This window comes from Trichosurus vulpecula, chromosome 1, assembly GCF_011100635.1.
Source record: "Trichosurus vulpecula isolate mTriVul1 chromosome 1, mTriVul1.pri, whole genome shotgun sequence".
NCBI lineage: Eukaryota > Metazoa > Chordata > Mammalia > Diprotodontia > Phalangeridae > Trichosurus > Trichosurus vulpecula.
The window spans coordinates 99,891,129-99,917,493 of NC_050573.1; the positions used below are offsets into that span (position 1 = coordinate 99,891,129).

Sequence of the window (26,365 nt, forward strand, 5' to 3'; positions counted from 1 at the left end):
TCAATACTTCATTTGGAAATATTCACTGGATTCAAAGTAAAATTCCAATGTAACACTCACAATTCGGCCAGCATCTTTCAAGTGCTTCAGAATAGTTTCATCATGTTCCCAAACCTTATCACTGAGCAATTCAACATTATAAACAAAAACAGCCCAAATTCAGGAATTCCTTTAGGGTTTTCTTTATCTTTTTTCTCTTCTTCAAGCTTAGATTTCTCTTTTGTTTCCTTTGAAATCTCTTCATCATTATCTGATTTCCATTCACATTCTTCTTTTGTAGGTTCATAAATTTAATTGGTGATTCACTTCTCTTATCAAAAAGTGGCTAGTAAAGAACTGTATACTTTCTTTCAAGAGCATGAACCTGCTCATAGAACTTGACTTCTATCTGTGCACGTTTCACCTGGTTGTTTTTAGGAAATTCACGTATACTTTAATCGCTTTAGGCAAGTTTTTCAAGTATCCAGTTGATGTCCCCACTAAACCATCCAATCTTTCTTACAGAGCTGTAAAAATTCGAGCATTCTGCATCAGGTGCAACAGTCACCTGATGAACTTTGCTGCTTGCATTATCACCAGTGTCTTTGTCCACTTCTTCAACACACTTTCAACATTCACTTTTATAAGATTTTGAGTTCTAAATTTTTCCCACCTCCCTCTCCTCCCCCTTTCCAAGACAGCATGCAGTCTGATAAAGGCTATACATGTACAATCATCTTAAACATATTTTTACATTAGTCATTTTGAGAAAGAAGAATCAGAACAAAAGGGAAAAACAAAAAAAGAGAGAGAGAGAAAAATAGTATGCTTTGATCTACCTTCAGACTCCATAATTCTTTCTCTGGATGTGGATAGCATTTTCCATCATGGGTCTTTTGGAATTGTGTTAGATCATTACATTGCTGAGGAGAGTTAAGTCTATCAAAGTTGGTCATCATACAATGTTGCTGTTACAGTGTACAACGTTTTCCTGGTTCTGCTCACTTCACTCAGTATCAGTTCATGCAAGTCTTTCCAGGTTTCTTTGAAATCCGCCTGCTCATTATTTCTTACGCAACAATAATATTCCATTACATTTATGTACCACAACTTGTCCAGCCATTCCCCAATTGATGGGCATCACCTCAATTTCCAATTCCTTCCCGCCAAAAAAAGAGCTGCTATAAATATTTTTGTACATGTGGGTCCTTTTCTCTTTTTAATGATCTCTTTGGGATATAAACCTGGTGGTATTGCTAGATCAAAGGGTAACCACAGTTTCAGAGCCTTTTGGGCATAGTTCCAAATTGCTCTCCAGAATGGTTGAATTAGTTCACAAAGCCACCAACAATGCCTTAGTGTTCCAATTTTCCCACATCTTCTCAAACATTTATCATTTTCCTGTTTTGTCATGTTAGCCAATCTGATATGAGCAATGTGGCACCTCAGAGTTGTTTTAATTTGCATTTCTCTAATCAATAGTGATTTAAAGCATTTTTTTCATATGGCTATAAATAGCTGTAATTTCTTCATCTGAAAACTGCCTGTTCATATCCTTTGACCATTTATCAATTGGAGAATGACTTGAATTCCTATATATTTGACTGATTCTCTATATATTTTAAAGATGAGGCCTTTACTACAGACACCGGCTGTAAAAATTGTTTCCCAGCTTTCTACTTCCCTTCTAATTGTGGGTGCGTTGGCTTTGTTTGTGCAAAAACTTTTTAATTTAATGTAATAAAAATTTTACATTTTGTATTTCATAATGTTCTCTATCTCTTGTTTGGTCTTAATTTCTTCCATTCTCCACAGATCTGACAGGCAAACTATGCCTTGCTCTCCTAATTTGCTATTAGTATCACTCTTTATGTCTAAATCATGTACCCATTTTGACCTTATCTTGGTATAAGTGTAAGATACTGGTCTGTGCCAAGTTTCTGCCATACTATTTTCCAGTTTTCCAGCAGTTTTTGTCAAATAATGGGTTCTTATCTCAGCTTAAATCCAGCTGGGGTTTATCAAACAGTAGATTGCTATAGTCATTGACTATTGTGTCTTATGTACCTAACTTATTCCACTGATTCACCGCTCTATTTCTTAGCCAGTCCCAAGTAGTTTTGATGATTGCTGCTTTACAATACAATTTTAGATCTGGTATGGCTAGGCCACCATCCCTTGCATTAAGTTCAATTTCTTTGTTGTCAATATCCTCCATTTTTAGGACCTCTGAATATTATAGATTTCTGTCTACTTTGAGGACAAGGCAGCCCAAATTGTGCTGACTGTGACTCCAGGTGGCTACAGACACTGAAGTAGCTGGGATAGCAGTGGCTGGAAGAGGCAAAGGAGGAAGAAGAGCAGAAGGAGAGGGTACCCTTAGCAAACACAGGTAGAAAAGCCATTTCAGGAACTTATTAATAAAAACTGTGCAAATTGATTAAAACTAGAGGACAAAGTAAAGACAAAAAATCTTCAGGACATCTCATTCAAGAAATTCCAAAATGAAAACTCCCAGAGATTTTATAACCAAAATCCAGAGGTTTGAAGTCAAAAGAAAAAAAAATATGACAGCCAGAAAGAAAGAGTTCAAGTAAAAAGGATAGTCAATATTGTAGAATGCTTTACAGGCAAATACTATTATAAAAGAAAGAATATCTTGGGATACAACATTCTAAAAGGTAAAAAAATGGCTTACAACAAAGAATAACCCATATTACAAAACTAAGCATAATCCTAGAAAGGGAAAATGGAATTTTAATGGAATAGATGACTTTCAAGAACTCCTGATGAAAACTCTAAAGCTGAATATAAACTTTGCAAAATGCAAACCAAAAGTCAAGAGAAACCTAGAAAGGTAAATGCATCTGAGTAATTTAAAAGATCTAAACAATGATCAAATGCTTAAATTATAATAGAGGGGCAAAAGAAGTGAACCATAAGAACTTTCAGGTCTTCAAGGGTCAAAAATGGTGTCAAACAAAACAGAGAACCCGAGGAGGTTTTGTTTTGTCTTGATATTCTTTTTTTTTTTTTTGAGGAGGGAAGGAGGGGCAATTGGGCTTAAGTGACTTGCCCAGGGTCACACAGCTAGTAAGTGTGTCAAGTGTCTAAGGCCGCATTTGAAGTCAGGTCCTCCTGACTGCAGGGCTGGTGCTCTACTCACTGTGCCATCTAGCTGCCCCTGTCTTGATATGCTTAAGAAAAGAAAGAAAAGGTAGGGGAAAATGAACAAACTAGAGAAGAAATGAGAATGAAGTGGGATAACACTATTTTTTCATAATTGTAATGTTCAGTAAGAAGATATAAATGTAGAGGGTGGGGGAGGCAGGCACCACATGAACCTCATTCTTATCTGAACTGAATAAAAGAAGGCTGGATTTACAGAATTTGGTAGAGAAATAAACTAAGCAGGAAAATAGGGAGGGACTGGGAAATGGGAGAAAGATATTTAAAAGGAAGATTAGAAGTAAAACAACTTTAATCCTGTAAGCTAGATTATGGGGGGAAGGTGATAAAAAGGGGAAAAAAGACTAAAAACCAGTGACTGGAATGTGGGAAAAGGAAAGAGAGGAGGATCCCTGAAATGGAAGGAGATGGCTTTAATTATAAATCACTGGTGGGGCAGCTAGGTGGCGCAGTTAGTAGAGCACCAGCCCTGGAGTCGGGAGGGCATGAGTTCAAATCTGACCTCAGATACTTGACACATGTACTAGTTGTGTGACCTTGGGCAAGTCATTTAACCCCAATTGCCCTGCCAAAAAAACAAACAAAAAAAAATCACTGGTGTTGATCACATTCCTTCTCTTTCACTTCCTTCTTCTTTATAAAGAAGGAAGAAAATAAATGAGGGAGACTGAAGATGTTATGATGGCAGGAAACATACAAGTAACCATTATAATCATTAAAGTGAAAGAAATGAAATCACCCATAAAGCAGAAAATAGCAGAATAGATTATACAGCAGAATCTAGCAATGTTACTTAGAAGAAACATACTTGAAACAAAGCTTAGCAAAGAGCTAAAATGAAGGGCTAAAGGATAATTTATTAAGCTTAAGACAAACTCAAAGGAGCATGGGTAACAATCATAACCTCAGATAAGACAACAGTAAGCACAGACATGGTTAAAAGAGGTAAACAATAGTATTCTTAAAGGCATCACAGACAGTTAAATCATATCAATATTATATATACATATGTGTATATACCAATAGAATGAAATATAAGTACTAAAATGAAAAGAATCAAACTACAGGAAGAAATAGATAGCAAAACTACAAGTTTGAGTTATTTCAATGTGTTTCTTTCAGACTTAGATAAAATCAACAAATTGATAATCCAGAAAAAAGTTAAGGACCTGAATATAATTGTAGAGAAATTAGATATCATAAATCCCTGATGATTACTGAATTGGAATGGAAAGAGGCATACATATTTCTTAGCAATCCATGGTACCTATAAAAACTGCTCATATATTATGGTATAAAAACCACATGAACAAATGTAGAAAAGTATAAATATTAACACATTCTTGCTAATTGTAATGCAGTAAAAACTGTAATAAATATAAAGATTGAATAAAATATTTAAATGGCAAATACATACTTTTGTCCAAAGACTGGTTGGTTAAAAATTTATAGAAACAGTATATGATTTCAACAAATAAAATGACAGCATTGAGACAAAATAGCAAAATTTGATATTCCTTTTCTTGGGCTGTTGCTCATCTCTGGAATGCTATCTTTACTTATCTGTACCTACTCCCTGGCTTCTTCAAAGTCCCAGTTAAAATTCATCTTTTCAGGAAATCTGTCCCAACTTAATTTTAATGTCTTCTTTGTTTTAATTTTTCCTATTCATCCTGTATATAGTTTATTTGTACACATTTGATTGCCTGTTATCTCCCCCATCAGATTATAAGCTTTTTGAGGGGAAGAACTGCCTTTTGCCTCTTTTGGCATATTCAGCAATTAGCACAGTGCCTGGCACATAGTAGACCCTTAATAAATCTTTATTGACTAACTGTTTGACCCTATGATACAAATATGGTCTTGATTCTTAAGCCAGGGAGAGGCAAGTATAGAAAGAAAATAATAAACCTATAGTCCTAATAAATATCAACTCAAAAATATTGACCATAACATTAATGAGGAGGATATAGCAACATATTAAAAAGATTACAAACTATGATCTGGTTAGATTTACACCAGGAATATAAAGTTGGTTCAATGTTAGGAAAAATGTAACAAAGACAATATACATCACATGATTAAAGCAATCGATGTAGAAAATCTTTGGACCAAATACAACATTCACTTCTGTTAAGGACACTAAGAACCATAGAAATAAATGAATCATTCTTAATGTGATAAATTTTATCAATCTACAACCAAAAGGTAGCATTAAATATATAAAGAAAAAACACTAGAGGCCCTTCTAATAGTATCAAGGTTAAAGCAAAACTATCCATTATCACACCTCTTATTTGATATTGTGCTAAAAATGCCAGCTACAAATCATTAGAGTACTTAATTAAATTCCTCTTTCCAGATTTTTCTATTAATGACCACTTTTTTGGGGTCTAATAATTCTACCAGTTTTACATCACCTAACTGTACTATTGTCAAGTCCACCTCCTTGTCAAGAGGAATAACATGAGAGAATTTATCAAAAGCTTTGCTTAAATCTGGAAAACCGTTATCCTCTGATTAACTAGTTTAATAACCTTCTTATAAAATGAAATGAAGTTGGCCTGGAATGGCCTGTTATTGATGAAGCTTGCTAATTTTTTTGTGATAATCACTTCCTTTTCTGGATGTACACTAAATATTTCTTTAATAATACATTCTAGAAATGGATAAACAAGAATAATTGACTCCCAAAGTCATACACTAGTGGAGAAAATAACAAATTCCTTTCAAATACCTTAAATTGAGAAAAAAATTGGCTTCAGTGTTGTCTGACTTTTATTACAGATGATAAAACCTTTACTACCCAAGTTTTCATGGTCCCAGAGCTTCTCTACTCTGTCTTCCACTGAAATATACAAAGGTCTTTGTTTTCTCTCTCAGTGGGCACTATTTCTCTGCCATGTTGCTGCTATCTGGTTTTAAGGGTCAATACACTGAAGGCCTCTTGCAAAATTTCACTGATGCTTCTTCTGCTACAGAGAAGTAGGTCTCATCTCTTAAAGTGAGATGGAGGAGCCACATGCCTTAAGGTTAGTCAATACTTTTTCCACTATCTTTAATCTACCTCACAAATCTAGCTAGCTTGTATACAAAACGTATGCTCAGAAAGCTGTGACATTTTTCTACTTTTTGTTATTCAGTTGTGTCAGTCATGTTCAACCCTTCGTGGCCCCATTTGGGATCTTCTTGGCAAAGATACTAGAGTAGTTTGCCATTTCTTTCTTCAGGTCATTTTATAGATGAGAGAATTTTGGCTAACAGGATTAAGTGACTTGGCCAGGGTCACACAGCTATTAAGTGTCTGAGGCCAGATTTGAACTGAAGAAGAGGAGTCTTCCTGGTGCCAGGCCTGGTACACCATCCCTCTTTCCTCCCTTTATCCATCTCAAAGGAAGGTCTTCAGCCTTTGGTCTCAGCTGAGATCAGGTGACTGAATTCCATTCACTTCTTTCTTACCATGACATTCTAATAAGCCTTTGGAAGGCAAAAGAAACAGAAAGGAGAGGGAGCAAAAGCTGACAATCTTTGCCAACATTCCAACCATCATAGTAAAACTCATACTTGAACTTCTCTTGAACCTGAACTTCAACTTGAACGTTGAAGCACTTTCCCCATTCTCCTTCATCTTTCAAAGATTACTAGAAGTGGCTTAGCAATCACATCCATCCATCCTTTTAGTACCTATCCACCGTTTTCATACTCTATACACAGCATAGGTGCCTCTTTCCCACCTTCACTTCTCTGGGCCTTACTTTCTTTATCTGAAAAACTAGGGGTTTAGACTAAATAATCATTGAAGTTCTTTCCAGCTCTGGATCTTATGAAAGTACTGATTCCTTTTTCCCTATGCCCTTTTCCTCCCATCCCTGGTTCCCCAGAACTTATTAAATAACTGAACTCAAAGAATAGTCACTAATGGATAAATTAGAACTGGAAGGCATAGTGTGCTCCATGGATCTGTCCTTTGCCATGTGCTATCTATCATGTTTTGTCAATAACTTAGATGAAAGCACAGATGGTGTGCTTGTCAAATTTGCCAATGACGCAAAGCTGAGTAGAATAGTTGACATGTTCAGGATCCAAAAATATCTCAATAGACTAGAATTCTGAGCTGAATTCAATGAGAAGAGTTAGTAGAAGAAAACATAAATCCCGACACTTGGGGGTCAAAGAATTGAGTGCACAAGTTCAGGATAAGGGAGACGTAGCATCAGAGTTAGACATGCACAAGACGTTAAAGGTCAACGAGTTGAATGTCCTCCTTTTACAGATGAAGAAATTGAAGACTGGGGCTACATGTAGGTAGAAAGTAATAGAGAGAGGATTTAGTCTCAAGTCTTCTGACCCCAGAACCTGCACAATTTTCACTGTACCACATGATTTGTGTGAAAAGAATATGACGATTTTAGTGGACTACAAGTTTAATATGATTTAATATTGTGACACGAGAACCAAAAATACTGATTTTGTGGCGCTTTGATAATCAATCGATAAACATTTATTAAGCACCTACTATATGCCAGGCCTATGTGAAGCACTAGGGATACAGAAAGAAGCAAAAGAAAACAGTCCCTGCCCTCAAAGAGCTTACAGTCTAATAGAAACAAAGTATTAAGAATCAATAAATGATGATCTCAACATATTCTGTCTTACTCAGACATCTGAAGTACTGTGTTCATTTGAGGAAAGACATTCTCACATTTCCAATGACCTAATCTTAAATTTGACATGACCAAAACTGTCAACCAGACCAGAACTAGTCTCTAACCTGTAGGTGGCTAGAGATGAACAAAGCTGGTTAGAGACAAGGGAATCAGGAATCAAACAGAAGTTTAATTAATTTCAGATTGAGGAAAATGACTTGCAAGCAAAGACATGGGGGCCGGAGCCCCGGCCCTAGTTGGGGGGAGGGCAGAGATTTTAATATTTATACCTACGGCTATACAGTGAGCTAAGTGAGAGTGTAACAGTAACGACCTGACAAGTAGTAGGGTTTCATGACCAGAGCACTGGTACTACATACAGTGCTTGTCTAAGTTCAGAGACCTTCTGATGCTGGTGTGAAACAGTTCTGGGATTTTGCTGCAGCTGAGATCATCCAAAGGGTGAGCACAAAGGATCGGTGTTATGCCAAGCTCAGGGCACAGCCTGCTTGCCGGCCCTTAGCTCTGGAAAACAGGGTATCTCCTAACATCTTAACAAATTGAACGCATATTCCTTTCCCCTAAACCTTCCCTTCTCCCTAACTTCCATTTTATTATGGAGGATATCACTGTCCTCCCAATAACCAAGGCTCATAACCTTGGAGTCATCCTTGACATCTCACTCTTTCTCACACCTCTGTAAGAAATAGGAGGAGGAGTTTTGTTTCCACAGAACTGAAGGTGCACTTCCACCCCCTCCCCGGCCCCAGCTTTAGCAGAAACCAGGCTTCAGGTCAGTCAGGTGAAAGGTCAGAGGCTTGTGCGCATGCTTAAAAGAGCCATTTGAGGAGAGCATGAAGTAGGCAGTCAGGGGAACTAGAGAGGCCAAACCCACTTGAACCAGTTCAAGCTTATCAAGGGCCTGGTCTTGGTCAAGAGTCCAGGCCTATTGATTTGCATAATTTGCATATGTTAAAGAGGGAAGGTAGAGGAAATAAAAAATGTAGATTAATCCTAAACTCAGACAAGGAAAATCTAATTATCTTCACTTTTGCTTCTGTATCCTTATTATCCTACCTATATAAACTGTATCACCTAGGAAAACTGTGTAAAAAGTAAAGAATGTAAACTAACCATAACTCTAGCAGGAGTGGAAGTAATGGTTACCCCCACCCCCCACCCCCCTCTCCTGCAGCTGTATCAGTGTGAGTGTTCCCAGTGAGCACTATACCCTCTCTCTGCCTTCTTCTGCCCACTCTGGTCCTGAGTTCTTTGGGTAAGAATGGGTAAATCACATGGATTTTCCCAAGGTCATGGGAAAAGGAAAGCAATGAGCTATAGAAGTATGTCTCAGGCTAACTTCCTGACCCTGCTTTGGGGAGTCCTGTGATCCCCGTTGTGGTGTGCTACCACTCAGGATTTCCCTGGGGAACCCTGTGGTCTGCACAGCCTTCTTAAGGGGACATCACTTGGGACTTCTGGCCCTGTCTCGGGAGCCTTGTGGAGCCTTGTGATCTTACCGCCGTTCTAAGGGGCTCTAAGGGGACTTGGGTCCTCCTTAGGGTCTGACCCCTAGGAGGCCCTGTGATCCCCACAGGTTAAGGGGGGCTACCACTTGGTCTTCCTCTGGGAGTCCTGTGATTTGCACAGCCTTCCTTAGGGGTCATCACATGGCTCTTTCTCAGGGACCAACCCTAGTAAGTCCTGTGATTCCCCAAAACAGTTCTAAGGGGCCATCACTTGGATCCTTTTTGGGGTCTGACCCCTAGGAGCCATGTGATCCTCACAGATTAAGCGGGGCTACCATTTGGCCTTCCTCTGGGAGTCCTGTGGTCTGCACAGCCTTCCTTAGGGATTATCACAGAGTTCTTCCTCAGGACTTTGGCCCTGCCTAGGAAGTCCAGTGATCCCCAAAATCGCGTTTCTTATACCTCTACATCCAATCAATTGCCAAGTCCTACTGATTTTACCTTAGTAACATTTTGCATTCATATCCCGCTTCTCTTCTTCTGACATCACCACACCCTGGTGTAGGATCTCCCCACTCTAGGCCATCTTCTACTTAGCTGTCAAAATAATCTTCCTGAAGCCCAAGTGTGACTGTATCACCTTTTTATTAAATCAATTCCGCTGTCTCCTCATTGCTTCCAGGATTAACAATAAAATCCTATTTTAGCTTTTAAAGCTCCCCAAAACTTGGCCCCTTTCTATCTCTTCAATCTTCTTACTCCTACCCCCTCCCCCCCCCATTATATACTCTGTGATCCAGTGCCACTGGGCTCCTTACTTTACTTTGAACAAGATCCCCCATCTCCTGATTTCTGCATTTTCACTTACTGCACCCCGTGCCTGGAATTCTCTACTTCCTTGTCTCTGCCTCTTGGTGTCCCTGTCTTCCTTCAAGTCTTACCTAAAATCTTACCTTTCATAAAAATCTTTTTCTGATCCCTCTTTATTGCTAATACCTTCCTTCTGTCGATTATTTCCAGCCTATCCTCTGGGTATGTTGTTTATACATAGTTATTTGCATATTGTCTCCCCCATTAGAATGTCAGTCTTTTGAAAGCAGGGACCAGCTGTTACCTTTCTTTGTATCCTCAGAGCTTAGCGCAGTACCTGGGCACTTAGTGACTTGAATTGACATTTAAGGAGGAACATCAACAAATGGCATTTGCCCAGAGAAAGGTAATCAGCATGGTGAGGAAACTAGTTTAAACATTCAACTCTCAGCTGAAAATTGGGGTATTTTTAGCCAAGCAAAGAGAAGTATTCAGAAGTGGGGAGAGACCTGATAGCTGTCTTCTATAATTTCAAAATAATCTTGTGGAAATCCTTCTCATTTTGCTTCACCCAAGAGGACAAACAGAAACAATACCTGTTGGTCATAGAAGAGCAAACTTCAGTTCACTGCAAAGAACTTAACTTTCTACTTGTGAGTACCGTCCTCAAGCAATTAACAGACCACCTAAAGAAGCAGAGTGTTTGCCATCGATGGAAAGAATGGTCCCTCTATGTCTTGCTCCATTTTTATGTACCTCATCATCATTCTAGGGGCCCCAGTAGTACAAATTACAACACACAACCCCAGATATGCTACATGAGAGCCATATTAAGGTCTCAAACATTCTACCACCAGTCTATATATACTTGAGCAGAACAGAAGATAAACCCTAATATATTATCCTATTTCTTTTTCCAACCTCCAAATCCCCAGATAATAAAATTGGCAAATAAAAATATAATTCTCTGTTTAAAGTGTCTCATGACTCAATAATGAGACACTTCACATTCACATTTCACTCTAGGCCATTCTGCCAACCCTAAATTGGTTTTTGTTAGCATTTCTGCCAGTTCCTATTTTTTAAAATAAGTTTTCATTATTCTTATTTGCTTCATACTTTTGTGGGAGCCTTTTCTTTCAATGGCCCTTCTCCTGGTGCCAAAAACCACAGAAGTTGTAAGTTCTGACATTTTCACTAAAGGAATATGAAATTTTTTAATTTTATATTTATTCTGAATCAAACAAACATCAAAAAATTTTCATATACAACGTAGAAAAGACAAGGAGGACTTGCTATGAAAATATGAATCTTTTGTACAGCTTTCTCTTTTTTTAAAAAAAGTATATAATAAATTCAACATGATGCTTTCAAAGCTGTCCTGTTTGTCTATGTTTTTTTCTAAACTTCCTTCTGTTCCCTTCTGTGCTTTCAATGACCTAATTTTTTTTCTTTTTTGCCTATCTTATTTCTAGCTCCATTCTCCCTCCTGAATCTTCCCCAATTAACAAAGAAAAAGAAAATTTATTTGTAAAAAATAAGATAGTTCAACAAAACAAATCTACTCAATTTTCATATTAAAAAGCATGTTGTTTTGTTTGTCATCACAGTGCAGATTAAAGCAAAGATCTGGGTTAGGGGATTCACAGGAAATTGGAACAAACAGGAACTTTACTTTTATGTAAAACCGAAAGGGGGGAAGCATACACACACATATATGGCAATATAGACAGACAGAGATTCATTCTCACAGATGCAAGAAACTCACCCAGCCTGAGCAGAAGGGAAGAGAATATGTTCAAAGATGGGTTCTAAGCATAGAAGTTATATACCTAAAAATGGACTTGGTGGAAAACAGGTAATCAGGGCCAGATGTAGGAAAGGGCATTTCTAATCAGACCACATGTGGTAGAGAAGTTCTCATGGTCATCGATAACAGGCTTAAGTGAAGATTGGATACAGAAAGTTTCTTCATTGGGACCAGGAATTGAGAAAGAGTTTGTGTTGTCTGGCAGGTAAGTAGAGACGTGAATAGATTGCTCGGCCTGGAATCAGGAAGACTCATCTTCCTGAGTTCAAATCTGGCGTCTGACACTTACTAACTATGTGACCCCGGGCAAGTCATTTAATTCTCCTTGTCTTAGTTCCTCATCCGTAAAATGAGCTGGAGAAGGAAATGGCAAACCATTCTGGTATTTCTGCCAAGAAAACCCTAAATATGTGGTCATGAAGAGTCAGACATGACTGAAAAAGTGACAACAACCTTAGTTGTCTGTCTGAGGCAGCAGAAGAATTACTTATAGACTCCTGCAGTTGGCCAGGAGTTTTATATGATCAGAAGCTGAGAGCATTAACTGCTTAACACAAGGTTAACAGAGGTTAGGACAGGTGAGAAGTACACCCTTGTCTCTGTCTTTGGTTATGTGCTTTATGGAGTGTTCATGGAGGACTAGTATCTCTGGTATGTAGATTTGCTGAGCCCTTTTCAGGGCTGCTCATCCACCTTTGGTGCCCATCTGATTCACCCAACTCTCACCTATGGCTCCAAGAAGCTGTAGTTTTCACAGCAGCCACACTCCAATAAAACCATCTAACCAAATGGACTAAACCAGGTTGAGGGTAACTGACAGGCCTCAAACACATTAGGGACATATCTACCCCAAGCATGTGAAGACTTACCCCGTCGGAATGGGCAGATGAGAACAATTTGTTTGAATGGCCATGAAGTGAACTCAAGCAAATACTGTGGAGCACTTAGAGCTTGGTGAGGCACTGAAGACCCCAAGGTCATCCACTGCATCCCGGACCACCACCAGTCATCCTGACTTTTGTCCTACCACCGGAATTTGTGATTTATGAAGTGAGAATGAGACTGATGACTATGTGCAACTCTGCCTCACTGAAATCCAATTCACAGCAAGTCAAAAAAGACATCACCCCATGATGTCATTGGTCTTCTTCAAAAATGGAGGACAAAAAGTGATGATGCCCTTTATGGTCATTAGGCCCACTGATCCTAAGTGACTGCATTATGGAGTCCTATCATTATAACTCTAACATCAAACAATTTAAAAATTATAATTATCACACACGTCAAGTTCTATACCTTTAGTCCATTACTCTTTCATCAGGAAGTGTATCACCATCGGTCCTGTGGAGTTATGATTGATCATTGCATTGGTAAGATTTCTTAAATCTTTCAAGTTTTTTTTTAATGTAACACAGTTACTATTGTGCTATAAGAAACGATGAACTTGATAATCTTAGAAAATATGAATAGATTTGCATGAAATAATAAGAGCGAAATGAACAGAACAAAAAGAATGTTATATATCATCAATGTTGTTTTAAGAACAACTTTGAGCAAAAAAGTCATGTTGACTATTATAAATACCCAAATTAACTACAAACGACATATGAAGGAAGACATTATCTGCATCCAGAGAAAACTGAAAAATAGAAGTATGTATAGAATGATTTTACGTACACACACAAACATATTTGACATATTTGTGTCTAATGGCAATCATCTCTAGGGCTGGCAGGTTAAGGGGAAGGGAAGAAAACTGAAAGAGATTTCAGTGAAAAACAAATGTAGTATGGTTTAGTCTTACTCCAGTCTTTCAAGGTAAGAACTGCTAACATTTTAATCCCCTCACCCCTATGGTTCTCTAGTACTCTAAAGGAGTTGGGAGTCTCTTTCCTCTACCATCAGCTCAAATCCCCACTGGCTGTGCCATCAACATTTTAGAGGTCCAATGACTGACACCTCAGTTTCATTTAAATGCCTAACATCAAACTAAGTTTTACAAAGAGATATTCACTTCAAAGATATAGTGAGATCAAATATAAAAACTTTCCCCAACACCTCAGAGGCAGGATTTCCTATTACCACCAACTCAGCCTCTTGGGGTGAGGGAGAGGAGCCAAGAGGAAGGAAAAGTTAAATTAACCTCACAGTTTAGCTCATTTCCTACATTAGTTCCACCACATTTAAGTGCTAGCTTCTTCTAAGCTGGAATCCTAGGACCTCTGAACCTTAGGGTATCATTCCTGGGCTGGCTGTAATATCCAGCCTAGATGCCTGGACTCCTAGGTCTCTTTGGCTCACACTCCTGAGCAGTATCAGAGACTCTGCTCCCTTTACCTAGAATAGAAAAGAATAAACAAAAAAGCCAAAAATTCGGTCCTGTTTCAGGACTACATAGCATCAGATTGAGAGGCAGGAAAGGGAGGCCCTAGAGCCCTCTCCTCTTTGCATACAGTGTCACCAATTTGAGTGGAGGAGTCACTTTCAGATGTGACTATATTTAAAAGTCCCACTGTACCTGAGCCAAGCCATTTTAAACACACAAACAATTATGGTTATATAGTCAATAGAAACAGGTTGCTTCTAATCGGAGTAGGCCAGCTCAGGATATGTGCACATATTCTAACCCTTCAGTCTCCCAGAAGCAATTCCCTTGCTTGACACCGTATTGGATGGTCTAGCCAGAAGCCAAACTTCCATTTCATTTATAAAGTTATTGTAATATAAATTGCTCTTCTTTCTGTATTAATTCATAAAAATTTTCTAAAGTTTCTTTGAAACCATCCTTTTGTCATTTTTTAAGGCATAATATTATTCAATTACATTTTTATACCTTAATTTGTTCAGCTATCCCAAAATTAATGCATGTCCTTTCCTTCCATTTCCAATTCTTCACCATTATAAAAAGAGAAGCTATAAATATTTTTGTACATAGGAGTCCTTTTCCATCTATCTTTTATTTTTTATTTCTTTGAGGTACAGAACTAGTAATGATATCATTGCATCAAAGGATATGCACGTATTATTTTTCATTTTATTTATTGTGTGGGGGGTTGCATTTTGTTTGTGTGTCCTTTAACATGACTAATATGGAAATTCTAAAAAATAAACACCTTCTAACAATTTGTTGTTGTTCAGTTGCATCCATCTCTTCATGATCCCATTTGGGGTTTTCTTGGCATGCATACTGGAGTAGTTTGCCATTTTCTTCCCCAAGATCATTTTACAGATGAGGAAAAGGTAAAGGGAAGGTAAACAGGGTTAAGTGACTTGCCCAGGGTCACACCACTAGTAAGTTTCTGAGGTCACATTTGAACTCAGGTCTTCCTGCCCGCAAGCTCTATCCACTGTGCTGAGTGTATGGGGTGTTCATAGAGGACTAGGACCTCTGGTGTGAGGGCTTGCCAAACCCTTTTCATGGCTGCTCATCCACCTTTGGTGTCCACCTGTCATCCCACTCAGACCTGTAGACCTGTAGCTCCAAGAAGCTGTAGCATGTACAGCAGTCACACTCCAGTAAAACTGACTCAGCAGAAAGGCTAAACCAGTTGGGGGTAATTGACAGGCCTCATGCCCATTGGTAAGTCAGGGAAATGTCTTTCCCCCACTGGAATGGGTGGATGAGAACAATTTGTTCCAATGGCCATGAAGGTGACTGAAGTTCTTAGAGCTTGGTGAGACATCAAAGACATCAAAGTCATCCACTGCATCCTGGGTCATCACCAGTTGTCTTGATTGTTGTCTTGCCATTGGATTTTGATGACTTAGGAAGAATGAGGCTGATGACTTTGAGCGACTCTGCCTCACTTAAATCCAATTCATGCTCAAGTCAGGATATGTCATTGGTCCTCTTCGAAAGCTAAAGGTAAACAATATAGAAATATGTTTTACATGATTGCACATATATGACATATATCAAATTGCTTGCCTTCTGAATGAGAGTGTAGTGGATAGAAGGAAGAAGAGATTTTGGAACTCAAAATTAAAAAAAATATTAAAAATTGTTTTTACATGTAATTGGAAAAAAATATTTTTAAAAAGGGTATGCACAATTAAGTGAATTCGAGGGCATTAAAACATTTTTAAAATCATATTCAATTATTTCTTTCTGATTGAGGTTTTTGAAAACAGAGGAAAAGATAATAACTAATAATATTTGAAGCTTTAAAGCAAAATTTCATTGAATCTTAGAGTTGGAAAAGACATTAAAAGTGTCTTGTTATCCAAACCCTTGCCCAATTCAGGAATTCCATCTACAAGGTCTTCAACAAGATGAGATGACCAAGAAAGGATGTTTGTTTTTTACTTTATAGAAAGTAATTCAAAGAATTACACAGGATCACAGTCTTATATTTGGAAGGTATTGTAGTGATCCAACCTCCTTTTGCAGATTAAGAAACTGAGAACTGGAGAGGTTAAGTGACTTACCCAAGGATAAAGAGTAAGTGGTGGAGATGGGATTTGAATCCAGAGCCTCTGACTCTAAATGCAGTACTCTTTCCATTGCACTATGCTGTCTCCATAATATTCCTGAAAATGCTTATGCTGGCTGCTCTGAGAAGAATCTGTGTACTTTTCTTCCCTTTAGCAAAAATGTCATAGATTCATAGGTTCAGAGATACAGCCTTAGAATAGGTCGCTAGACAAAGCGCTAGACTTAGAGCCAGGAAGACTTGAGTTCAAATCTTTATTTAGATACTTACTAGCTGTGTGACTTGGATTAAGCCAGTTAATTTGTCTCTACCTCAGTTTTCTCAACCGTAAAAGTGGAGATAATAATAGCACCTATTTCCCAGAGTTGCTCTGGGAAGATAGTACGTATAAAATTTTTTGCAAACCTTTATAAAGTTTTGCACTATACAAATGTTAGCTATCAAGGAGCTTAGAGACCATCAGATAGTCCTGCTCATTTTACAGCAAAGAAAACCAAGGCACAGAGATCAGTGACCTGACCAAGGTCACACACACAGGGAGTAAGTAGCCTATGTTGATACGGTTTAGTCTCCAGTAGTATGTCAATCTATTTATCACGGTGGGGTGGGGGGGGGGGCGGCAGGAATAACATTTAGTTTGCCATTAGTTAAATTAGTATCTGTAGATGCTGCTAAAATATAGACGAAACCATTTTTCTGTTTCATTGCTCTGTATGTGTGTGAGAAAGAGAAAGACAGAGAGAGACAGACAGACAGAGAGATGGAGAGAGAAAGCCATACAGACAGACAGACAGAGAAGGAGGGAGAGAGACAAAGAGTGACAGAGACAGAAAGAGGAAGGAGAAAGAGAGGGAGAGAGTGGCTGATAAGCCCCTCTCTACTCAACTTCAGCTGGTGCTTGGCACAAGTCCAGTCTGCTCAAAATTTTATTTACTTGGTTCAGAGATGTAGCCTTTAAGAATAGGAGGAGCACTTCTTCACATGGCAAGATCTGAGGCAGTATGGTGCAGTGAAAAGGATTCAGATGCAAGAAGAGTTGGGTTCTAATCCCACATTAAGCACATTATAGCTGTGTGAACTAAAGGAAGGCATTTCACCTTTCTGGGCCTCAGTTCCCACATCAATAAAAGGATAGTGTTGAACAAGAAGATTTCTGAGGTGCCCTCTAAACAGTGGAATGCCGGAAAATGTTAAACTAGTTCTCAGAACAACACCCTTTTAAATTTAATCTGAAAGAACATTTCCTCCATTTTCACTTTCTTAAATCTAAGCTATCAACAAAACAATAAATTAAGCCCTGATTAATTTAAATTAATAACAATAATTAATAACAATAAATTAAGCCTTTGCCAATTTCCAAGGTATAAATGCTCACACTGAAAATTTAACAATCAATTCTCATCAGCCAGTCAGAGCTGGCTCCAACATACTTCTGAATCCCCTCCAGCATTTGTCATTTCTAAGGTGTGAGGTGGTACTTCAGAGTTGCTTTAATTTGCATTTTTCTAATCAGTAGTGATTTAGAGCATTTTTATATGACTATAGATAGTTTTCATTTCTTTTCCTGAAAACTGCCTGTTCATATCCCTTGACCATTTATCAACTGAGGAATGGCTTTTATTTTTATAAATTTTACTCACTTCCCTATATATTTGAGAAATGAGGCCTTTATCAGAGAAATTTGCTATAAATTTTTGATATTGCTTCATTGTCTGTGGTACCTTTTAGCAAAATGCCATTTTATTGATTGTCTTTTTTAATTAGGTCTATTTTTGCTTTTGCTTTGTCTGAGATCATGATTGCTACCCCTCCCTTTTTTACTTCAACTAAAGCATAATGGATTCTTCTCCAGCCCTTTATGTCTGTATGTGTCTCTCTGTGTCAAATGTGTCTCTTTAAAAAAATGTATCCTTGGATTCTGGTTTCTAATTCATTCTGCTCTCTGATTCTGTTTTAACAGGTGAGCTCATCTCATCCCCATTCACACTTACTGTTACTGTGTATTTCCCTCCATCCTATTCTTCTGTTTATCCTACTCTCTTTATTTTTATGCTATCCCTCCTCAAAAATCTATTTTGCTTCTGATCACTGCCTCCCTTTTATCACAACCCCAATACCTCTTCTCCCCTTCCTCTCTTATTTCTCTATTGATAAGATAGATTTCTGTACCCAACTCAGTGTATATGTGTGTGTATTCTTCCATCTTTAAATCAGTTTCAATGAGAGTAAGTTTCAAGCATTGCCCACAACCAACACCCATTTCCCCCTCCGCTATAAAAGCTTTTCCTTGTGTGCCTCTTTTATGTGAGAAATTTTTCCCCCATTCTACCTCTCCTTTTCTCCAGTGCATCCCTCTTTCTCACTCCTTCATTTTTTTTTTGGAGCTCGTCCCACCATAATCAACTCATATCCATGCCCTCTGTCTATGTAGACTCCTTCTAACTGATAAAGATAATGATAAAGTTTTTAGGCATTACATGTATCTTCCCATATGGGAATATAAACAGTTTAACTTTATTGATTCCCTTGTGATCACTCTTTCATGTTTGCCTTTTTTATGCTTCTCCTGAATCTTCTGTTTGAATGTCAAATTTTCTATTTGGATGTGTTTTTTTATCAGAAATACCTGAAGGTCCTCTCTTTTATTAAATATCAGTTTTCCCCTGAAGGATTATACTCAGTTTTGCTGGGAAGGTTACTCTTGGTTGTAATCCTATCTCCTTTGCCTTCTGGAATATCATATTCTAATCCCTCTCTCCCTTTAACATGGCAGCTGTTAAATCTTGTATGAACCTGACTCCACACTATTTGAATTGTTTATTTCTGGCTGCTTACACTATTTTCTCCTTGACCTGGAATTTGGCTAGAATTTTTCATTTTGGAATTTCTTTCAGGAGGTGATTGGTAAATTCTTTCAATTTCTATTTGACCTTCTGGTTCTAGGATATCAGGGCCGTTGTCCTTGATAATTTCTTGAAGGATGATGTCTGGGCTATTTTTGGTCATAACTTTCAAGCAGTCCAATAATTCTTAAATTAGCTCTCCTTAATCTATTTTCCAGGTCAGTTGTTTTTCTAATGAGATGTTTCATATTTGCTTCTACTTTTTCATTCTTTTGGCTTTGTTTTCATTGTTTCTTGATGTCTCATGGAGACATTAGTTTCCACTTGCCCAATTCTACCTTTTAAGGAATTATTTTCTTCAGTGAGCTTTTGTACCTCTTTTTCCATTTAACCAATTCAGCTTTTTAAGGAGTTCTTTACTTCAGTGAATTTTTGTACCTTCTTTTCCATTCGGCCTATTCTACTTTTTAATGTGTCCTTTTCTTTAATGAATTCTTGTGCTTCTTTTAGCATTAGGCCAATTCTGTTTTTTAAAGTGTTATTTTCTTCAATATTTTGTGTGCCTTTTTTGCCAAGCTGTGAATTCTCTTTTCATAATTTTTTTTTGCATCATTCTCATTTCTTTTCCCAATTTTTCCTCTACCACTCTTATCTCTTTCTTTAGCTCTTCCAGGATCCAATTAGTATTTTTCTTTGAGATTTTGCTTGTTGCTGTTTTCACATTGTTGTCTTCTGAGTTTATGTTTTGGCCTTCCCAGCCACCATAGAAGCTTTTTATGGTCAAGTTCTTATGTTGTGGTTTGCTCATTTTTTGTGCAAATTATTCTTTATTTTTTTATAATTAAGATTTTTTTTATTTTTACTTTACAATGCTCAGTTCCACATAATTTTGAGTTCCACATTTTCTTCACCCCGCCCCCCAAGACAGCATGGAATCCGATATGTCTTCTACATATAACTTCGCATTGAATTTATTTAGACAATAGTCAAGTTGTAAAGAAGAACTATGACCAGTGGAATGAATCGTGAGAAAGAAGAAACAGAACCAAAAAAAAACCAAAAACAAAAACAAAAGAGAAAAAAAAAAGAAAAACCAAGGGAAAAAAATGGAGAGCATACAGCGTGCTTCAATCTGCATTCAGACTCCATAGTTCTTTCTTTGGATGTAGATAGCTCTCTCCATCATGAGTCCTTTGGAGTTGTCTTTGCACCTTGTATTACTAAGAAGAGAGAAGTCTATCAGGATTAGTCATCACAGAATCCATATATCTGTGGTTGTGTATAATGTTCTCCTGGTTCTGCTCTGCTTACTCAGCATTATATCATGTAGGTTTTTCCATGTTATTATGAGATCTGTATCATCCCCATTTCTTATAGTACAATAGCATTCCATTGCCTTCATATACCACAACTTGTTCAGCCATTCCCCAATTGATGGGCATCCCCTTGATTTCCAATTCTTTGCTATTACAAAAAGAGCTGCTATAAATATTTTTGTACATATGGGTCCTTTTCTCACTTGTGTGATCTCTTTGGGATACAGCCCTAGAAGTGGTATTGCTGGATCAAAGTGTATGAACATTTTTATAGCCCTTTGGGCATAGTTCCAAATTGCTCTCCAGAATGGCTAGATCAGTTCACAACTCCACCAGCAATGTAACAATGTTCCAATTTTTCCACATCCTCTCCAGCATTTATCATTTTCCTGTTTTGTCATTTTAGTCAATCTGACAGGAGAGATGTGGTACCTAAGAGTTGTTTTGATTTGCATTTCTCTGATCAGTAGTGATTTTGAGCATTTTTTCATATGCCTATAGATGTCTTTAATTTCTTCCTCTGAAAACTGCTTGTTCATATCCCTCAACCATGTCTCAATTGGGGAATGACTTGTATTCCCGTAAACTTGACTCAGTTCCTTGTATATTTTAGAGATGAGGCCTTTATCAGAGACACTAGTTGTAAAGATTTTCTCCCAGTTTTCTGCTTCCCTCCTAATATTTGTTGCATTGGCTTCATTTATACAAAAACATTTCATTTTAACATAATCAAAATTATGCATTTTGCATTTTGTAATGCTCTCTGTCTCTTGTTGAATCATGAATTCTTTGCTTTTCCATAAATCCGATAGGTAAACTATTCCTTGCTTTCCCAAATTGCTTATGGTATCAGCCTTTATTCCTAAATCATGAACCCAGTTTGACTTTATTTTGGTATTTGGTATAAGATATTGGTCTATGCCCAGTTTCTGCCCTACCATTGTAGCAGGGGGGCAGAGTTTATAATTTCAAAGAGGATCATATATGTGTCTGAAAGGTTCGGAACCGCTGGATATAAGAAACTCTCAAAGTAGGAGGCAAAAGAATCAAAGCATATATTTAGGCTCCACAGTAACCAACCCATGAACCAGCATCCCCATTTTGATATATTGATCAAAAGCTTCCAGGCCCAATAAGTACGCCTCGCAAGAGTAACCAGGAGGCTACAGAGAAGCATGATGGTGTAAAGCAAAATCATGCTTCCCCCCCTATGGTAAAAAGATTACCCACTGGCCTCAAGTCCTTGTTCAGCTTCCTCCTGTAGGTCAGCTCTGCTACCGGCAGCTCCTGCTTCAGCTTCGGCTGTGGCTGTAGCTATAGCAGCCTCTGGCTCCAACGGAAGCTGTTTTTAACCATCCGGCTTCTGCAGGAGTGTAAGGTACGCTGGGGAAAGCACAGGTTCTTTCAATCAGCTTAAGCAAGGGAAGCAAGGTGAAGGGGCCGACAAGCTTACTCTAATCCGACATACAAACAGCATTCAGTTCAGGGGAAAAAGCCAAACTAGTCAAGGGCACTTGTTGACTAAGTGCTAAGGAGCCCATTTTTGGTTACCAACACACCATTTTCCAGTTTTCCCAGCAGTTTTTGTGAAATAGTGAACTCTTAGCCCAGAAGCTGGATTCTTTGGGTTTATCAAAGAGTAGATTGCTGTAGTCATTGACCACTGCGTCTTGTGTACCTATCCTATTCCAGTGATCCATTACTCTGTTTCTTAGCCAGTACCAGGTAGTTTTGATGACTGCTGCTTTATAGTACAGTTTAATATCTGGCATGGCTAGACCACCTTCCCTAGCATTTCTTTTCATTAATTCCCTAGATATTCTGGACCTCTTGTTCTTCCAGATGAATTTTGTTATTATTTTATCCAGCTCTGTAAAATAATCTTTTGGTAGTTTGATTGGTATGGCACTGAATAAATAAATTAATTTAGGTAAAATTGTCATTTTTATTATATTAGCTCAGCTTAACCATGATGTTTGCTCATTTTTTGAAGACTATTTCTTGACTTTGAACTTTATGTAAATTTGGGCTCTGCTCACCTAGGCACTGTCACAAGCATTAGGCTTTTTTATTGCTATTGTTTTCAGAACTAGTTCTGGGAGTCTACAAGTTTTCAGTATTTCCAAAATGGTGTGATCTGGGGAGAGATGTGGTTACTACTCCTCTGGTCTTTACCCAGGAAGGGTCCCTGCTGCCCTGCAGCTGCAAACACTAGTGTTCCTCTTGGCCTTCAAACTGTAACCAAGTCCCCTGCTCTCCTGTAGCCTCAAGCAATAGTGCTCCTCTCTGTTATGGAAGTGTGACTAGGGCCCCTGCTCCCTTGTGGTGGACCAGAAGCACTCCTCTCCATCCCAGAACTGTGATTCAAAATCGTTTATGTGCAATAGAGTTGCCATTCAGTACCAGCTGTACCTAATGTCAGTAAAGGGTCCACTGCAATTTTTTTCTGATCAGTTGTCTGACCCATTCCTGAAGCTGCTGTCACTGCAGCCACAGTCACAGCCACCTCCAAGGCTCACCACTGGTGCTGCTGCCATGTTCTGGGTCAGCTCCTACTCCAGTGTCATAGACCTCTTCTGTCAATCCCTTGAGTTGTCCTGGGATGGAAAAAAGTCTCTCTGGCCTTTTGTTGGCTCTGCTCTTATAGAATTCAATTTGAGGAATTACTTTAAAGTTGTTTGGACAGGAATTTCAAGTGAGTTCAGCTGGGTTGCTAATTATACTCCACCATTTTGACTCCACCCCCTCTAAAACCATTGTTCTAAGAAGGAATTGATGCCAAAAGGGCCCACAATGTGTGCTGGATCCAACTGCAACCAGCTTGGGATAGCTGACTATAAAATTTTTAGTCTGACCATTTACACCTTGGAAATTAACAAATGCTACAAACCAGGGCTTGATTGATTGTTTTGTTGATTGTCTAGACTTTTAAAAAAATGATGTAGAAAATGTTAATAAGGCAGATTATTTTTTGGAGAACCAGTTGTTAAATATTTACCAGAATACCCCTGAGTCCATGATAAATAAAGTCAATAACTCCAGCTCTCTTTGTCTATCTCCATCTATCCATCCATCTTTATCTTTCTTTCTCTTTTCCCCCTCATCAGTTCACATGGGTTTAACTATAAGCTCTAAGCAGATGATTCCCAGATCTATATATCTATCTATATATCTGTATATTGCTCTCATGAGCATTAGTCCCTCATCACCAATAGCTTATTAATGCATTTCAAATTTTATATCTAGGAGATATCTTAAACTCAATATGTCCAAAACTGAACTCCTTATCTCCTCACCCTCCACTCTCCTTCTTCCCAACTTCTCTATTTTGATCAAAGACACCACCATCATTCAAGTCTCCCATGTTCATCCTGGAACCCTCAACCAAATCTTGCCATTTCTGCCTTCACAACATCTTTTGTTTCGGACTCCTTCTCTCTCCTCACACAACTGTACCACCTCAGTTTGGACCCTCATCACCTCTTACATAAATCATTACAACAGCCTAATCGGTCTTCCTACCTCAAGTATCTCCCCATTCCAGTTCATCCCACACACTGTTGTCAAAGTAATTTTCCTTAAACACAGATCTAAACACAACACTCTCCTACTCAAATCATTTCCAGTGGTTTCCTGACTATAATACAAACTCCTCTTTGCTATCCGCAAGACCATCTCGTGAGGTGATGGGCTCCTCTTCTTTAGCAGTCTTCGAACAGGGTCTGGATGATGACTTTTCACATAAGTAATAAGAGGAATTACTTTTTGGTGTGGATTGGACTTGATGACCAACGACATTCCTTCGAATTCTCAAAATCTGTGATTCAATGAGCCCAGGGTCACTTGCGCACCACAATAAGACGTAACAGTAAGAATTTCATCCTTCCATGGAGCATGTAAAACAATAACAGCCTTATGAGATAAGTAGAGCAGACATCAAATCCCTATGGGTAGTACGATGGACAGAGCTTTGAACCTCAAATGGCTTTGGAGTCAGGGAAACTCATTTCAAATCCTAGCTCTGATACCTACAACCTGGGAGATATTGGGCAAGTCACTTCCTCTCCCTGAGATTCCCCAACCATAAAATGAGGGGATTGGACTTGATGACCTCTGAGGTTCCCCTGCCCCTGGAAGTTCACCACACACCTCTTCTTCTCACCCTGGAAATACTGTGCACTTCTGCGCCTTCCTCATCTGATTGGCTCGTTCCTCCTGGAACCTCCATTTTCAGGAGGATGCCCAGGCTTTGGCCTCATTCTTCTCCAGGCTGCCCTCCTGATTCTTTAACTTTCTCTCACATGTCCCTTCCCCACTTTTCAGGTTCATTTTATGTATTAAAAGAATTATAATGTAAGCTTCCTAAGGTAAGGGACTATTTCTTTCTTTCTGATTGTATTTGTATTCCCACTGCTTAGCATAGTGCCTTGTACATAGTAAGTGTTCAATAAATGTTCTTTGCCTTGGCTTGACTTGACTTGACTTCCAGCCCTAGAAGTATGAAGCTGTGAAATGATATGCCCAAGGTTACACCACTCTGAAGTAAATGCTACAGTTCAAGCCCGGGTGTTCACATGCTAACTCTGAGGCTCTTCCTACTACACCATCATGTGAGCACACTTTGGAAAATATAATTCATAGTCCATCTGTGAGAGCATTTCATGGATAAGAAACAAATTCTTGGCCCAGCCCCAGTGAACTGTTGAAAGAAAATAGTAGTGACAGACTGACCTCGAAACATGACGTTAATAGGAGTAAAGAATGTAGTACTTGGCTTCATCAGAAATCACCAGAGGGGAGTGATAACTCTTGAGGAGAACTAGAGTCTGCTGAGATTAACGGTGACAGATCAGACAAACCAGAAGAACAACATAATGAATAAGGAGGCCTTCACATGGCAAAGCAACAGGGCTGTTAGGATCTATCTATTTTTTTTAATTCATTGCTCACATACCAGAATTTCATTTTGGTCTAAGGACCAAGGAAGAAAATAAGGAGTCCATTCTGCCTCCCATAGTGGGACATGCATTAACTGCAGGGACAGAAGTCCTCACCAACTCATTGCAATATGATAAGCATTTGCTTGGCTTTGTTATTTACTATTTCATAGGACCTATGTGACCAAGTCACTTCCCCTCTTGGGAATCAGTTTCCTTTTCTGTAAAATGAGCAGCTCCCTATTGCTTCTAGGATAAAATAAATAAAAAAAATCTGTGTTTTAATTTTAAACTTCGCAATGTGGCCTCAACCTATCTTTCCAATTTTATTGTCATTTACTATAATTTCATTGTAGTCCTTCCTTTCTCATGCTATCCAGACCAACTATCATGGCCCTCTTATTCTTCTTCACACATAGCATTCCATTTCCTATCTATCTTCCTATGCCCGTGTCTTGAATGTTTTCTGTCCTTATCTCTACCTCATAGAATCTTTGATTTCTTTCAGGACTCATTTCACATACCACCTTCTACACAAATCATTTCCTCACCTCTCTCATGACTGCTAGTGTTCTTCCTCCCCAAATTATCAAAATAAAAAAATTGCATCTATCTAGGATGTATTTACATATGTATTGCTGTCTTTGCCAATAGAATATAAATTCCTTGAGAGCAGTTTCATTTTTCCTTCGTGTTGCCAGTGCCTAACCTGACACATAAGTAGGCACTTAATAAAAGCTTGTTGATTGACTGACTGCTTGGATTGAATAGACTGATCTCCAAGGTCCCGTCCAACTCTAAATTCTATGATCTTAACGTACTATCATACTTATGTAAACCTAGGATCAACATATAGACTGCCCATCTAAAACAAAACCTCTTTGAAAAGATAAACACAGCTATACACTGAAAAAAATTAGCATTGATTATAGG

The 26,365-nt window shown here is 38.4% G+C and overlaps 1 pseudogene; it reads right to left on the minus strand.

Moving 5' to 3' along the window:
* On the minus strand, positions 1-24,293 carry LOC118834139 (annotated as a pseudogene).
* Positions 24,294-26,365: the final 2,072 nt, after the last annotated feature.